This window comes from Sebastes fasciatus, chromosome 2 (genome assembly GCF_043250625.1).
Source record: "Sebastes fasciatus isolate fSebFas1 chromosome 2, fSebFas1.pri, whole genome shotgun sequence".
NCBI lineage: Eukaryota > Metazoa > Chordata > Actinopteri > Perciformes > Sebastidae > Sebastes > Sebastes fasciatus.
The window spans coordinates 27,943,271-27,960,777 of record NC_133796.1 but is presented as its reverse complement, the minus strand read 5'-3'; the positions used below and the strand labels follow the sequence as shown (position 1 = coordinate 27,960,777).

The window sequence follows — 17,507 nt, the reverse complement described above, 5'->3', positions numbered from 1 at the left end:
GACGTGTTTCCCATACTTATGTTACATTGTTTCCGTACATATTTTACTCAGTTTACGTAGTCATTTTAAGCCCAACCATGATGTTTTTCTTTAACGTAAGTGTTTTTTCTGCCTAAACCTAACTGCTGACGTTACCGTAGTTATGTTACATGGCGTACAAATGACACGCAAAAAGCGGCATACAAATGACACATAAAAAGCCTAAAATGCGTCCTCATGACACACGGAACATCCGTGTAATGTCGTGCTATTTATACGCCTTCCTGTCCACAATAACCACAAATATCACGCAGGGCCACGCAATTATACTGCTACTTGAGTCACGGTGGTGTAAAAAAGATTGGGATGAAATCAATAATGAAAATTAAATTTATGGAACATGTTGTTGAAGGCTGCGGGGGATTTGTGTCATTGACATTGATATAAACAATTAATGATTACACTCCTCGTACTAAATGTACGTACGAACGGACAGTTGCACACGTACATAAACACGCATCAATCTCCAGTTCACACGAGGTGCTCCAGCCGCCGCCGTGCTCTGCAGTCTGATCGTCTCCTTCCTCAGCCAAACTGGCTGGCTCGCTCTATCACCCCGGTTTGTTGGAGGCCCGATGGTGATGAATGTCTTTTCCTTTTTGTGAAGTCCCCTGTACTGCTACAGCGTGCCAGGCAGAATGAAAAACAGATTAAAGAGGCAGGAAACCGACACAGAGAGGATGTTTGGCTGTTGGCTATTGAGTTATCAGCCCTTTTCACACCTAATGAAACAACTTTCAGCACTGCAGCTTATTAAATATCCCCCAGTCACTGGGCAGAGCTGCAGAGTTGCCAGGCCCTGAGAAAGCTACATTAGATTTTAATTAAAAACAAACAAATTACCCGGAGCTCCATGCATCCAGGAAATTTAACTCAATCCAAATAGGACCTAACTTTTAACTGTGGAGTGATACAGGTACACTCTCACAAACCACCTAAATGTCTATTAATGCTGAGAGGAGAGTAAATACATCAAAAGACTTTTATAGACCAAAAAATATATGCAAATGGAATACGATAAGATGGCAAGGAGACTGGGTCCAAACATCCAAACATACACCCTGTGAGCCCAGCAAATAGGAAATCATCACTGACTGATTTATTATTTGATAATCAATCCAATCTCGTTAACCTTCACTGTGGACACTTATCTTCAGTCCATCTACAAGGATTCTGAAAATCATACTGAAAAAAGGTTAATAATCATTTCTGTTTCCTTTGTTCTTGTGGAATTTGAATGGATTTTATCTTAAAAGCTAATGCCCTTTCAGGTGTAAATCCCTCCATGATGAAGATGTCATATCATAGCCGTCTTTTTTCCTCCAGGTCTTTTGAAATAGAAATATAATAAGCCCATTATGCCTGTCTGTGTTTATAATGATGTTTTTAAAAAAAAAATCTATTTGTTGCTCCGTCACTCGGTTCAACAGTTTCTCCGTGTGCAAGTCAAGTTGTATCATTACTTTGATTTTTCCCTCTGCCTCCAAAGCGACACTCACACATCCGGCTTTAAGGGCGTCATCGTCTCTCCTCGTGGCATCGTTTGTTTTAGCTGTGGACACTGAAGAGATCTTCCCATGTGAAAAGGAATCAGCTCATTATTGAAGTATATATATGAGGTATTGTACGAACAAGTGCATTAACATTTTTCCTTAGACAAATGAAGACAGAGTGGTAGTGAGGAATGGGCTGCGAGGCTGAAGGGCATCTGTCCCAGGCAGCTAAACCAATGTGGACTCCTTCTTCCTCCCAACGTCGCTTCTTTTTCTCCCTCTGGATTTCTGCTGTCCTCCAGCTGCACACGTAGCAGGCTTGTTCGTTTCATTTGGATTTGACCCCTGCTTACCTCACTTCCGAGTGGGCTTCATTAAATGTCTTTCTGGCTCTTTCAGGCCTTCTCTCTCTCTCCGAAACACTCACTAAGTGGGAGAACTGTAACAAAAGGAAAGCCTCCAATGTGCAATTCTCAGTGGAGAGGGTGACCCCAGCTTTAGGGAGAAAAAGAACCTGAGGATAATAGCAAATGAAGCCAAGGGCTGCGCTAATGGGCAGACACAGCACACAGAGTTCCTGGTGCTGCTTTAACTGACAGACATGTATATTAATACTCAGCATTTTTTTTTATATCAAAGTGGAAGAAATATGAATATTCATCCTCATTTATATTTCAAGGCATTTCCATTCCTGCGGGGGCCTTGGTAGGTTCTGACCAATTTCCATCCCTATTACGGAAATGACAGCTCTCACTCTCGGGCCCTGACAGAGGTCTGCCCAATGCACAGGAGGTCTTACGAGGAGGGAGCCTGCGCCCGTTCCCAGCTGTCCACAAACACTCATTAACAGAGGAAAATATCCAACGGAATCTCTGTGAGAATTTTTAATCACACAAAGGTCCTGCTAATTAGGCAGCTGATGGGGCATGGAGAGCACAAGGACGAATTCTTTAAACAAAGGACTAGAAACTTTAGGAGCCTTAATTACTCGGGCAAAGAGTTCATTCCAGAATGGCAGAGCACATCATTCCACTAATGAGACCAAGTGGCAGCACATATTAGTGAGAAATAATGTGGAAAGTTCAATTATATTGTGCTTTTGGAGCCTTTTCCCTCTTTCCCTCCCTGCTACTTATGCACACACATAAGACAAAGCCCGGGCCAGCGCAGGAAGGAGGCAGGGGCGGAGGACACGTAATCACTGGCACCAGCACTCCGTTCTTCACGTGTATCTTGGCAGGCTTGATCATCTTAATTGCCCATTAGAATGTTCTCCTGTTTGAAAATGAATATCATTATTGCACCCGGTTCTGGCCTCTGCTGGAGAAAGACTTGCTGCAATTTCACCATTCAGTACCGCATGTGTCTTGAATTCCAAACACACAATTGACTACCAATTTGCAGAAACCAAACCCTTAGAAATGGTATGAATTAAAAGGGCAAATGCAGAGTTAATTACCAGGAGGTAAGATTAACTCTTTTTCTCTTGCTACATGGCCAAATATTCATAAAGAACATGTTGGGGATGTGGCCTCGTCATTGTTGCGAATTCTGTTTCACCACATGGACACAGGGACAAGAGGAAAGGGATAAAAATCGTCCTCTAATGGTTTTTCCTCAATTAATGTGCTGCATTTCTTTACTTGGGATGCACCAATACCGGATCGGATATCTGGCAAATACCGACTCAAATAGCTGGATCGGGTACCGGTGACAATGGGGTTGATCTATTCAACTCAATTTTTATGTTTATATACTATATACTGTACATTATATACTGGCATTTTAATTCCTGTTTAAGGTTTACACTTGATTTGTAATTCCTGATATATGATTTATTATTTTAATAAAAAATAATTCAGTAAATTTATTTATATGTATTTATTTGTTACATTTTGTTTTACAAAGTTGGAAAACAATGTTTAAGTCCAGCCTGGTGTTGCCTTACATATAAAAGAATGATCCCAGTCACTTCCACACAGTGAGACGTACAGCTTATTAATTAAACACTGGTATCTGATCGGTATTCGGTATCGTCCGATACCCAAAGCCCAGGTATCGGTATTGGGACAAAAGCTGGAAAAGTCAGATCGGTGCATCCCTATTCTTTACAGGTCTGCTCATGCCGATACACAAACAGCGCTGTGTTTGGGTGAAACATGCAAACCATCCTGCTTTGGAGGATTTGGTTCCCTTTCAGAACAGCTACTGGAAAAAATTACACCAAAGTTTTTAAGTCTTCAAATGACGTTATTATCACTATTTTGCACAAAGGGTGTGGAAACAAAGTTATATCCACTTGTGTTTAGCTAATAGCATTAACCACAATCTTTAACTTTGTTTCACACAGTGTGTGGGTAAATAATTGTGAATGACAATCAAATAATGTGCTCCTGAAAGGGTAATGTATGCGCATTCTCACCTGCGTAAAAGATTGTATTAAAAATCCTAATGCCCACATCAGGAGGTGCCTCGATACCAATTACAGCAAGCAGGAAGCAAATTTCCCGTGAAATAAAACAGCTAATGGGAAATGGAGGGCGGCAGGCACCATTCCTTATTGCCCGCTAAGCTGGAACAAGAAAGAGAGGCAGGCAGAGGCGGATGTCCACAACCGGCCTGGTTTTAACCACACTGGAGCCAAATACATCATTTGGGCCTTTGGAAATGAGTTAAATGTGTTTGTGCTCAAGATGATGCCACTTCCACACATATACTGCATGTCTACATCCTATCTAGATGCTATTTGATCTAGGGATCTTATTTCTGTACTCAATATAGACTCTCTAAACTCACTGCTGAACTTCATACATACATTTACATTTTTTTTATTTATTAGTATTTATTTTGGTCTATTTCCCTGTTGAAATTAAGACAGTGCATACATGTGACACAGACAGAGAGATGGCGAGCAATGCAGCATTGCACAGCGCAACTGAACTTTTGTCGGACTCCCTGCTTTTATATATTCCTTTCACTCACTTTGAAAGCCCTGCAATGGACGAGGAACGGCTGATTTGTTAAGTTGAAATGAGGAGTTATCTTTAGGAGTGTGAACGGGAGATCGGCATTAATGCAGCCAGTGGGCAGCAGCACAGTCCTGCTTGGCTAAATAACAGAGCTAACTGCTAATGTTAACGGAGGTTCCATTGATTTACATTTATGATGTTATCATGATGTGTTCATAGGTAATCTAGTAAAATTTAGTTTTTGGTCGAGAAACTTGAATAAATACAATTTGAACTGGCGTCCGTCACTTGCAGTTACGTCTACAAAAATGACGTTAGCCAGTTCACAGTGCCATTTAATAACATAACTACGTCAACAAGCATTTGAGCAACACTTCAACGGCAACTCGGCGACACTGTAGCTTGCCACGCTGGTGATTTTGTTGCTTTTAGTCGCTCATAGCGTTAAAATGTTTTATCTGTACTGTTTTTACATAAGTTTACATTTGGGCCACCGAAAATTTACTTTGGCCACCAAATTTAGGGGCTTGGTGGCCAGTGGGGCCAGCGCTTAAAAATATTAGCTTCTATCCCTGCCCACACTCGAATACACCAATTAAGGATACCAATAATTTACTCTTAACTTCCAAAAAATTGGGAGACATCTAGAGACAGATTAAAAAGGGACATTGGTTCAGCCAAAGACTGTTCACACACATGTGGAAAACACATACAAAAAGAGAAATTGGTGCTGCCAAAGTCATGAGAAATCTTGATTTTTCGTACCACGTCCAAAAACAATGGATCCTACAGCTACCACATTGCAACTTGATAGTATCTTTCATCTTTTGACCCTCCCTGAAAATGAATCAAACTAGTTATAACTTGCTTGAGCAAGACATTATACAACTGTTTTCACGGACTGCACTGCTCATAAATTGACTTTGACATGGAGCATTGGTGAAGTGCCCCTTTAAAACATGAACCTTGAATCATTTGAGTCTGTTTTACAACTAACCTCCATCTTTTGCTAAAGGCAGTTTGCACTTCCCTTTCTCAGGTAGCTGAGTGGGTTAAATGCACATGAATATAAAAGAAATTTGGAAATGAAGAGGATGTTGACTGTGTGCTCTCCCCTCCTAACGGTCTGCAGAAAGCCTAACCCAGAGAGAATAATCTGACCGGAGAAGACCCACCAGTGAGGGAACCTATTGATTTTTTTCTCCCCATGTTCTCTCTGCCAGAGTTGTTTGTTTCTTTTTGCTCATTGCCCCTGTTTTATTTACAGGCAGTGGGATCAATAGAGACACTTCCTCACGTGCTTGTTTCCAGCTTTATGAAAACACATCTTTCAGCCTCTTAAGCACACTGGCATATCTACATCATTTCTCCAGTGGTTCAAATAATTTGAGTTCAAACTATTGACAAGTGTAATTGTGCAAGAAGGTGGCCGTATAGAACAAGATGAAATACTGCAGCACTGAAGTGAACTCTTAATATGTATATTTGTTGAGCACTCTTCTGAGCTGTCATGAACTTGAAAAAATATCTCCTGAATATCGACCTCTGCTGCCGACAGTTCTTAAGAGAAACTAGTAAAATATGCCGTGAAGACTTTCGTGAGTAAAACTGGGAAGCGGGTTTAGTACGATTTTCTGCAAGATTGTCTGTACCTGTTTAGGTGACAGATCAATATGTTGGTTGTTTCAGAAAGCCTCAGCAATTACAATTGTAACATAAAAGCAGGGAAACCTGGCTGGAAACCTGGTTGAGGCCATTAGGCAGTTATGCCGCTGTAACAGTGGGTGTGGGCCATCTTTACTCCTTAGGGTAACTACCAGAGTATGCGAATATTCAAATTTTACAACAAGACTTAGACACTATAACAAACAGATTGGAACAAGCGAAAGGAAAGAAAAATGTTTTATTTCCCTGTAGGGTCCTTCCCACAATATGAGCCTGTCAGCGGCAAAAACAAGCACTTTTGGTTACATTGACGCTGCTCACTGCTCTTGCAACTCGTTTCACGGCTGCCGGTCACAACGTTATCCTTCAATACTGGACCAATTTCAGAAATTGTTGTTCCTATTAGTCAACTAGACACATGTCAAAAAATACCAAAGTTACCCTTTAATTCTTTGACTATTCGTGGCAGTTCTGACTTGTCTTTCCTCCTTGCAAAGTAACTACCATGTAATCTAGTTTAAAAGGAGATTGTCCTCCCCAAAAAAACAACATCAGTCGTATTCAGCAAAATGTCAATTGTTTACGTTCAAGTTACCAAGCCTTCTCGTGGCCGTAGGACTCATAACTCTTGTGCGGTGGGAGCACAGAAGGACGTTTTGATTGATTTGTTTATCTGAGTGTCCTGCACCATATGGTGCCGAGCCCATATGGGCTTACAAGGAAGTAGTGTGACAGCGTTTTTTAGAGCCCCAAAGTCAGCAGAGTGAGAAGGTCAGGGTCAACAAAAAGTCAGTCTTGAACACGGGAGACCGCTGTTTCTTTCCTGTTCCCTACTGGCAGTCAACATTGGTTTCTTTTAAACAAGGAGAGGGGGTTGGGGTAGAGGTTATTGGGATGGCGAGGGTGTGGTAACATCGCGAGACAATGGGTGAGATCCAACATGGCTTATTAAACTACTGGTATTTTCTAAAAATTCCGAAAACAGCGATAAAACAAACCAAACTGTCTTTTCCTCCTGGATTATACCATCACAACTCTGGATAACTTAGAAAACTTCATTGACGAGTACTTTCACAGACTGTGCATCATGAGTCAACCCCAGGAACAGCCGAGGTCCACTGAAACAGACGAAAGGACCACCACCATTGAGGTCAGTGTACTGAAATCAATAAACAACAAACTGTCAATTCTGGAATTACTTCACATGGACATAAAGGACCTTAAGGCGAGTCTTGAGAACAGCAACAACAAATTAAAACACTACAGATGGAAAACAAGGATCTAAAACTTGCAGTCAAAAACAAAAATATAAAACCATATTAGACATCTAGTGCCACAGCATGCGCAACAATCTAATATTCACAGGAAAATCTGAACAAGACAAGACAACCCAGAAAACGCAATAAAAAAATTCATGCACTCGGCCCTGAAACTAACAAAAGTCGCCATAAACATCACTTTCCACCAAGTCTGCCGCATTGGCCCAAAAACTAACCCAGACCCATTATTCACAAATTTGAACACTACAAACAAAAAGGGTTTGTGAAGGTTCCTTTTGTAAACATGGCCTCAGTCTTTCCCTGACCTTAACCAAGTGGTTATTGTAACCATGATTTCAACCCAAACTATGATCTTTCCCTGACCTTAACCAAGTCATTTTTGTACCTTAATCATAGAAGTTTAAGATCAGAAAACAGTCATATTTTTTAAATGGTTTAATTGGGAGGACTTGTTTGTGTTTTGACTCTTGCCATTGAGGAACCATTTGCTTCTCATCATCATACATACATGCTCACATGAATACCAGCTCAGTATCCCTAGGCATTATATCCATATGATTCTGTTCCTCATCGTTTATGTTCAATGCCAACTTTCAGTGCCAATGCAAGAAGTAGTACAGAGTTTGTGTCTCGTCACAGTCCAACAAAATATGTTAGCTTTTTTGAAAACTGTAACTATGATCGGGCAAAAACCTTAACCAAAGGTTTTCATGTCTTAACTACAAAAATAGTTTATTTCAATTTTTTTCTGACATTGGGCTGTAAATTGATTAAAATATTTTAATGCGATTAATCGCATGATTGTCCATGATTAATCACACATTTTGTATCTGTTCAAAATGTACCTTAAAGGGAGATTTGTCAAGTATTTAATACTCTTATCTACAAGGAGTGGACAAATATGCTTGTTTTATGCAAATGTATGTATATATTTATTATTGGAACTCAATTAACACAAAACAATGATTAATATTGTCCAAACTGCATGTGATTATCATAAAGTGGGCATGTCTGTAAAGGGGAAACCCATTTTCATTCACATATCTTGAGGTCAGAGGTCAAGGAACCCCTTCGAAAATGGCCATGACAGTTCCTCGCCAAAATTTAGCGCAAGTTTGGAGAGTTATTTAGCCTCCTTTGCGACAAGCTAGTATTACACGGTTGGTACCAATGGAGTCTCCCGTCACGGACTTAATTTTTTAAAGCCTGAAAACAGAGCCATGAGGAGGTGCAGAAGTCTAGTTATCTCTCAGAACACTTGAATTACAATATGCTGAAAGGTTATTATGGAATTTTTGCCCAATGATGCCAAAAAAACTCTCTGCCTACTGAAGCTTTAAGGCAAACAAAGGAATTACATTACTCATTTTAATATGGTGTCATTAGCATGTACACAATGTCTCACCTTTAAATGCAGTTTATAAGAAGTTGGCTGCCTCAAGTTCAACAACAACCGCTATCTATCTAAGTCTCCAAAGTCCTAGGAGAAATAGCGTTTGTTTTTTATGGACTGGCCCTCCTCTCCCACCTCCTGTTGACTGGCAGGCTGCTCCTGCCCTGATGCACAATGCTTTCACACTCGTTTTGGTGCAGAGGGTGCTACACATTGAATTAAAAGAGTTCTGATTGATAAGGTAGTTGAAGGCAAATCTGCTCCCACTAATTGTCTTTCAAATGCCCTCATTAATCAAAGCAGAGCCGGGCCCGGTGACGGCCAGTCCTGTCAGCCGCTGTGCTACAGGCTCTCCTCCGGCCACTCACCCCCCAGCATGACGCCTGCTTCCCCTCTGTCAGGCGCCGCTGTCCGAGGACTACAGGAGCACAGGCCATCCGTCCGTCCGCTGCACACCTGCCTTCTGCCAGACAGGATCTGACCGCCCCCTGCCACTAGGACGGCCCCAGAGACCAATTTAGCAGCCACTTAATGATTCATGACTTCAAGTGGTGGAAATGAGGGCAGCATATGATAACAGGAATAAACACATTTAATTAGCTCCTCGTATACATTATTTATTTATTTACCTGCACTCTGATTAATTTATATATTTTGTGTGTGTGTGTGTGTGTTGTGAGGATTTTTGGTATTCACAGCATCTGGCAGAGAGCCTTTGTTGTGTGGTTGAGGGAGCGCCTTCTCCCACACCTATCATTTGGGTGGGGGGATAGCGGTGTACCTCCTCCTTATCTGGGGACCTTTTGCAAGGGTGCAGTGGGGTGGGGGTACCAGCAGGGATTTGGCAAGCCCCCCACAATGAAATGAAACGAAATGGCGCGGAATATTAGACTTTAAAATATACAGTTCCCTGTGCTCTAAGTAGCCTTGTTTGTGAATTTCCTGACAGGTAGTTACTCCCCCAGTTTTCTTTGAGCATAGGGCATACATTTTCATGGAGGCACTAATCAAAGCTGTGCTGTGGCAAACAGCACAGCCACAGTAGGCCCAATCAAAGCCGTGTACCTGGCTCTCTTCCATAAGGCTCCGGGAACGCTGATGACAACTCTTACCCTAGCATCTGCCATCGCATCCATCACAGGTTGACTTCCTTCACACTCCCTCTCTCTCTCTCTCTCTTATAGACACATGAGCACAGACTGCACTATGAGCTCTCACTCACAATACAAACGTCATGTTTCTAGGATGTTGAGTAAACACGGAGGAATAAGTTACATATCCTGGCACTAAAAGAGTCGTTAAAAGAAGATCATTAAGGAAAATTATAGTTAAGTGTCAGATTTTTATGCAGAATGTTCTATAATTGTCTTTTTCGTGGACTTTCTCAGATTTGTGGTGAGATTGTCTCCCTCTCACACTGATTACAGAGGGTAAAGGGAGGAGGAGGCACATAAAGCCAAAGAGAGAAAATGCTTTAGACGCTGTCACTGATTATTATTATATCCTCTTAATTAGCTGTTGTTGCAGAAATAAACTATAATTGTCTGCATGGCAGCAAATTAAAACGTCTGGTGTAAAACAAGCGCAGAAACACAACGTGGGAGTGACCTCTAGTATTGTCCTTTCAAGGCTTTGCTCTCTTTGTCACTTTTGTGAGGGGAAATCAGTGAGAGCAGTGGGAGTGTGATGATGAGAGTTGAGGAGGTTAGAAAGGCCTACACCCAAAGCGGCGGACGCAGAGATTCCCGCTGCCCGCTCTCCTCCTGTTCTCTTTTCCGTGTCTACGTCCCCCCTCTTCTCCTCTAATCCCCGGCCGCTGAAGACCTCCAGACGCCCTCCTCTCATAATGACACGGCTATCAAACCCAATTGCTGTGGCTCAGACCCAAGGCAGTGCATTAAACCCCTTAGTGTCTGATTGCTTCTCCAGAGTCAAGTGGTTGTGTCCTCCCTGTCATTCCCCTGGCCACCGCCATCGCCGTCCCGGCTGCCTGGAGCTGCTGAGACGAGAGCCCTCACACAGGCCTGGTTAACCCACTCGCCCCATTCACACTGACCTCATACATGCAATGAGGTAAGGGCCTGCACAGAAAGATGCAGGAGTGCTGATTTCATGACAGGCTGCCAAGATTGTTTTTAAGCAAAATGAATTAAATATGAGAGACTTTTTGGTGATCTTCAGCAATGTCAGAGTGACCTGTATGATGAAAGAACTCCCTGTAGATTTACTATAAGCTCTCCAACGGTAGATAGTGTTTGGTTCCCGTCGTAAACCTCATCTCAGGAGAAATAAAAAAAGCAATCCAAATATTGAACACTAACATATAACACATACAATACATATAAAACATCCTTTAATGGTGGTATTTGTCTTGCTTTCATGATACAATGTTAAAAATCTGTTCACAACCTAAACATCTTTGGAAAAACAGGTGTCATGATATTTACAGTTTTTGATTAAGAAGTCATAAGAACTTGGAATTCAGTTCTGACTCTGTACATTTTAGTTACACAGCTTCTCTTATTTGTTTTTCCAGATTTCATAGTAGTCTGGAGTGCATATCAAAAGACAAATACAAAGTTTTGACGTGGTTAGCTCCAATAATGAATCATCAAACTATCGTGTGTATTGCAAATATAGCTATAACATTGACAAACCTGTCAAAAGTGTTTTTTGACCACTGAAGATACATGAAATTACGTGAAACATGAAACAACAAACTGGAGGTTATTATGCCCTAAAATAAGCATGTATTCAATAACAATGTCCTCTTTTTACTTTTAGTACAGACTGCAGCTGCACTTACAAAGTACGCACTGTTGTATGTAGTATGTATACAATCGGGACATAATACTGTACTTTGTCACAACATTTCGCCTTGAACTTTGACCCTCTTGCTCATATATTGCTGCAAAGAGGATTGTGGGTCAGAATAGCCAGAAAATCATGCTGGCATGCATACTGCAAAATGTGACCGGATGCAGTTGGACATTCTGGTATTTTTGGCCTACTGCATTTGACATATTATGTATTGGGACATACTACATCTTTTTCTGGCCTAATAAATAGTATGGTAGTATGGGTACTGGAACGCACAGATTATATCTCTATGAGGGAAAGTTGCAAGCATATATTTCCTATAAAGTGTTTTTTTTTATCTATTATTGAGGCATTTCTAAAAACAATTTGTCAGTGAAGTGAAATAATTTCTTTCCAGGTTTAAAAAAGTGTCACTTTTCTTGATTCTAGTGCTGCAATCTGTCTTATTCTGTCTTGTTTCAAGACACTGACACTCATATCCAGAACATTTCTTTAAATAAGTTCATTTGTATTGGAATCAGGCAAGACTTTTAGGACTCAATCATAGACAAAAATCACTTGATATGCAGTGAAGGGGGTGCTGGATAATCTATTACATAAAAAAGCTGTCTTGGTGACTACAAATGTTGTTCATGAAATACATGACCTTGTTATCTTTCAGGTGACGAGAGTTAAAGAAAAGTAAGTGCGGACTGTATTTCTAAACAATATGTTTTTAAAGTTATGCATAATCGATTGCTCAGTGTTGGACCTACACTAGCCGTCACCAAACATTGCTGCAGGGATGTTCCTACAGTGCAAGTGGCAAAGCGTCGTCCGTGTTGCCTGCACACCCATGGTTGCACTGAAGGGAAAAATAATGGGAATGAAAGAGCAAATATCTGTAAGTATTTGTTTGTCAGCGTGTGTGTGTTCCCGTACGAATGTGTGTACATGTGCATGAGCAGCATATGTGTGCGTGTCTCCGTGCTGGTGTGTAAGATGGAGTGCAGTGTCGGAGTTTGGGCAGAAGGTGAATAACTACAGTGCTTACAGTGTAATCATGGTTCCTGTCAGGCTGCTGCAGGAGAGGAGGGGGCGCCCAGCAGACTGAGCTCCTCGGTGATGAAGTACAGGCACCGAGGAGCGCTCTACACCTGGATATTTATTAACACAGGCCTGACAGTAATGAGGCCTGAACAGGTGGGCTGGGACACACATATCAGAGTGAGGAGCATCCGCCAGGAGGCAGTGGGGGAGACGGCGAAGACGAGTGGGAGAAGTTCACCCTGCAGGAACGCAGCCCTACAGAGAGCTGAGGCTGCACACCCACTCGTACCTACATACACATCTGACTAGAAACTACAACAAAAAACTAAATGTTTGTTTCTCCTATGCTGCTCTACATTGTGCATGTCACACTTGGATCCAATAAATCACCCATACATTGATTTTAGATTTGAGAAACATGTTGGACTGGCCAATTAGCAATAAAATATATTAAGTTGCTTATTTCTGTTGGCACTTTGTTGTGTTACCAAACATGCAAATAATTGAAAACAAACTGAAACAGAATGTGAATACGGTGAGAGGTGTAATTTGCAAGCCAACAGCTCATGTTATGAATATCTGGAGCAGTCTTGTGCTTGTTTTACCCTTTAATTAGACAGGAAAAACACCACCGTTCATTTTCTGTTATTTAGAGAAAACTCCACTTTATTGTAAATAAAAAAAGATACTGCACGACTACCGTGTTAGCTTTCTTTAAGCTTAAGGACATACTTTCAAATTGTCTGCAATTCAGGTGAACACTTAATAAACATAGTTGCAAACAACGGATGGGGCTGAATTACACAGCCCTGTCTCCTAAAAATTATGTTCCCATACAACTTAAACTGCAATTCTCAGTTATGTTTGGAGGGACGCATATTTTGTCGCGGATTACGTTTGTCTTGGATTTATCCCAAATAATCGATGGACGGCCGCTGTGAGTGACGTAGTATATGGAGCGGCCAAAAATAATGAATGAAAGTTACGTGGTATAATAACATTATTGTTCTAATAACGAGTATAACAACCGAGAAAGTCTTCTTTGTTTTGTTTTAATGACGTAGTCATTTTAAGCTTTTTCGCCTATAACCTAACTAAAACTAAGTTTTGTTGTGGTTTTTGTTTTATTTTGTTTCAATTTACAATGTAAATCATGTGTTTAAAACTTTTAAAACTGTGACCATAATCTGGGAAAAAATATGTCTCCCCAAACAAAATTATGAATGCAGTTCAGTTGTATGAAAATGTAATTTTTAGGGGTGTAAGAAAATACCAATACACATGAGTATCTCGATATTATGTTGTGCGATACTGTATCGATTCTCCAAAACACCACATTGTGAAGGAAGCTAAATAACGCCCCAAAGTTATCTAAATTTTGGCGAGGAAAAACTGGCATGGCAATTTTCAGAGAGGTTCCTTGACCTTTGACCTTAAGATATGTTCTATGGCTACCCACTACCCACGAGTCTCCCCTTTACAGACATGCCCACTTTATGATAATCACATGCAGTTTGGGGCAAAAAACATGCAGTTTTTTGCATGCAGTACAAATGTGTTATTTTTGTCTATTTTAAAATGGTTTATTTCTGGAGAGTTCTTTATAATATGACAGTTTAAATAAAATCATATTTTTAAAAAATCACAATACATCACAATATATTGAATCGTTAGCCAGTATCATGATACCTATTGTATTGCCAGATTCTTGCCAATACACAGCCCTAGTAATTTTGTAGGAAGTAAAGTACTGCATTCTCCCTAAAGTACACTAATCCAGAGGTTGACAATAAGAGAAAGCTACAGATGTGATAAAGGAAATCAAAATAAGTGGCTCTCAGTCCATGCAGTGTGGACTTCAGGAAGAACAGCAGAGACTGGGAAAGCTGGACAAATCACCAATAGCGAGGGACATTTTCCAGACCTCATTAGGGTTAAGGACAGAGTCACAGTGAGGTTAAGGGTAAGGGAGTGGGCTAAGCATACAGGCTGGGAGTGTAGTGATTACAACAACTGGGATATCCGGTGTGTTTGTGTGTCTGTATTGGCCTTGTGCTGCCTTTCTGTACTCCGGTTGTCTTATTAAGACTCTGAGTGAGGCTAATCAGTGCTGTCATCTGACGCTGAACAGATGCACCGAACAAAGGAGAGGAGGAGACCACTGCAGGCCCAAGGTGCATCTGCGGGGGAGGAGAGAGAGCTGGCGCTGCCTGAGCTGATGCTAGCTGATGGCACTCCCTGTCAAGTACCCCTCTCAGAGACTAATGGGTGGAGAAAAGGTAGAGGGTGACTACGTTCAACATTTCATGTCAAATCCACCTTAATAATTCGTCATTGCCAGCTGTGACTGACACAAACTGTAGGTGAGACGGCTTCTCGTGCTCACCCAAAATGGCACATGGGGAAATTCACTTAACTAACGTAGTCGACTCTGGATCCGGTCGGCGGCACTGTGGGTAATCTGAATTTCTGGTGTGTGAAAGTAAAGAGTGAAACTTGTGCTTTACAGAGGGGACATGATTTTGAAAATGATTAGGGGAAAGGGATGGATGACGGCGCCACGTGAACGCTCCCCTTATTCTCTGTTGTTATGTCTCTCTTTCACCATCAATTATGTCTCTTTCTTCCCGTCTTCCTCTTTGTGTCTCTCTCTCCAACAGTCTCACTCTCTGTGCCAGACATGGACAGAGAATTAGGAACTCAACTAGGACTGCAGACAGACTTTAAAAACCAGAGCAGTGACTATTAACTCATCTCTGCAGCCTTCCTGCTGAGTCTGCTGGGAGCTCGCACTCATTTCCTATGCAGACACTCCTAACAGATGACCTTGGTCTTATCAGGACAGGTCTAGATCTCGCCAAAACCGGCAAAACATAATATTACCATTAAATATATTATTATATCATTGTTCATCTGTCATTGTGTTCAAATTTAGCCTCCATAAACCCCGGTAGCAGTAACGAGAACTCACTGATCTCTGCCATCTAAACAGCCACAATAATAGTGTTAGATAAGTCTAATTTCAAAATGTGAGATACAGTGGTTAATCTATACAGATGTGTATCTACCGCTAGCATCTTCTGTAAGTGCATGTTCTGGAAGAAAGTCCACTACAAGTGTAATTGGAAAGGCATACATGGATTTAAATGAGTACCACACATGTCCTGCTTTACACGTCAGTAAAATAAGGGGCTTTCTCTTGTGCAACCGGTTCCATTTATAGCCCTCCAGTCAAACCACCAGTCACATAAGCATACAATAGGGCTTTATTAGCCGATCCCCCCACACTGCTATGCAAGGAGGACAGATCTCCAATCTGAAGAGAACAAGCAGTTCCCTTTAAAGATCCTGTGTCTGGGGCTAATCTGGTAAACTCCCATAAATGCTCCTCAGCACCCCAGATGGAAGGAATTAGCCGCCCCAGACAGTGCAGAAAGGCCTTAAGCCTGTGATATACCTCTGAGATTAATTAGCTCCCAACTTTAGATATTATTATAGAATCTTAGGTTGCCACAGAAATTACCATGTCTTCAACTCCATTAGACAGTTTTGTGCCGCGGTCCAGGCAGAGAGCCGAGGCGCTTAGCAAGGCTCTGTCTTCCATAATGCATGTTGGCCTCATCCGTACTCTGACAGCACTTAAGAATCCTACAGCCATTTGAGTGACAAAGATCTCATCTATTTTTCAGTTTTGACTCTCACTGTATGAGGGAGGATCTTGTGCAATAGAGTGTACGTATGTATGTGTGTGTGTGTGCACAGGTGTCTGCAAGTGTACACAAGTGTGCGTCTGTGTGCGTGCAGAGGCAATTAGAAAAATGTTGTTGGACAACAGTCTTGGATTTACTCACAAATTATCTCAACTCAGTGCAAAGCCGGAGCGTCTCCGTGTGTGAGTCACAGTTTTAATGAGTTCTTTTCATGCAGTCCTCCATAGCCTCGCTCGCCGGCGCTGCAGATTCACTGTTTTGCCCTTACAAATCTGTATATGTGTAGGATAAAGCCTCCGATTGAAGGAAGATGAGGGATACATACCAAGAAAGGGAACTACACCTTTAAGAGGAAGAAAACAGACAATCTCCTGCCAGTAAGAAATCTGTATCAGATTGTTTTGTGGAAATGACCTGGAGTGGGCAGCTCAGACCTCCATCTCTGTCCGTGTCAGAAAGCTTAGAGCCTGAGTCTCCCAATCATCCCCTCTGCTCTCTCTGAAATGAATTTTATTTCATGTGGTTTAAAAATACATTATGAAAGCCACTCCAGCACTCTATCACCATCCAGATAACATGCAGAATCTACTATATTGAACTAAATTGTCATCTCATTCCAAAAGCACTTTGTCAACATGTTTTTTTGTTGCATCAAATAAAAGCTGGATGTTAGATTTGAATTTGTTGCATGCCAGCTTCCATTAAACATCTTTTGACAGCGCTGCTCAGCGTGATAAGTTTCAGTCTCGCAAAGAGGCGGGGTTAGATAATCCATTAATGTAGCATTAGACCAAACTTTTAAGCTTCCTCCGACAGGCCATCTCCAGTATTTGGCAACATCTGAGGTGGGCGGCTTCTTATTGCACATTAAGTGCTTTTAGACACAAGAGCAGAGCATGTGGTGAGTGATGCATTAGGAGACAGACTGTCGAAGATATGTGCTCTCTCATGGATGCCACTCGTATTGATTTCTATAGCCTTTTAATTTAAGGCACTTTCACTTAAGACTGAGACTAATGTGAGAAAAGGCTGGCTGCATATTCAGCCGTTAATGCTACAATCATGTTCAATTAAAAATGCATGAGGCCACAGATTTAAAGATAGGTCCT

General features: G+C 41.4%; 1 long non-coding RNA gene across 4 annotated transcripts in view; it reads right to left on the bottom strand.

Moving 5' to 3' along the window:
- LOC141756885 (uncharacterized) overlaps window positions 1-17,507 on the bottom strand; it is a 219,437-nt gene that overhangs the window by 35,209 nt on the left and 166,721 nt on the right. Inside the window, exon 4 of one of the 4 annotated variants that reach the window (XR_012591540.1) lies at window positions 488-658. The exons of the other annotated variants lie outside the window; for them this stretch is intronic. This is a non-coding gene — a long non-coding RNA (uncharacterized LOC141756885). The remainder of the gene's footprint in view (window positions 1-487; window positions 659-17,507) is intronic. 4 annotated transcript variants of the gene reach the window in all.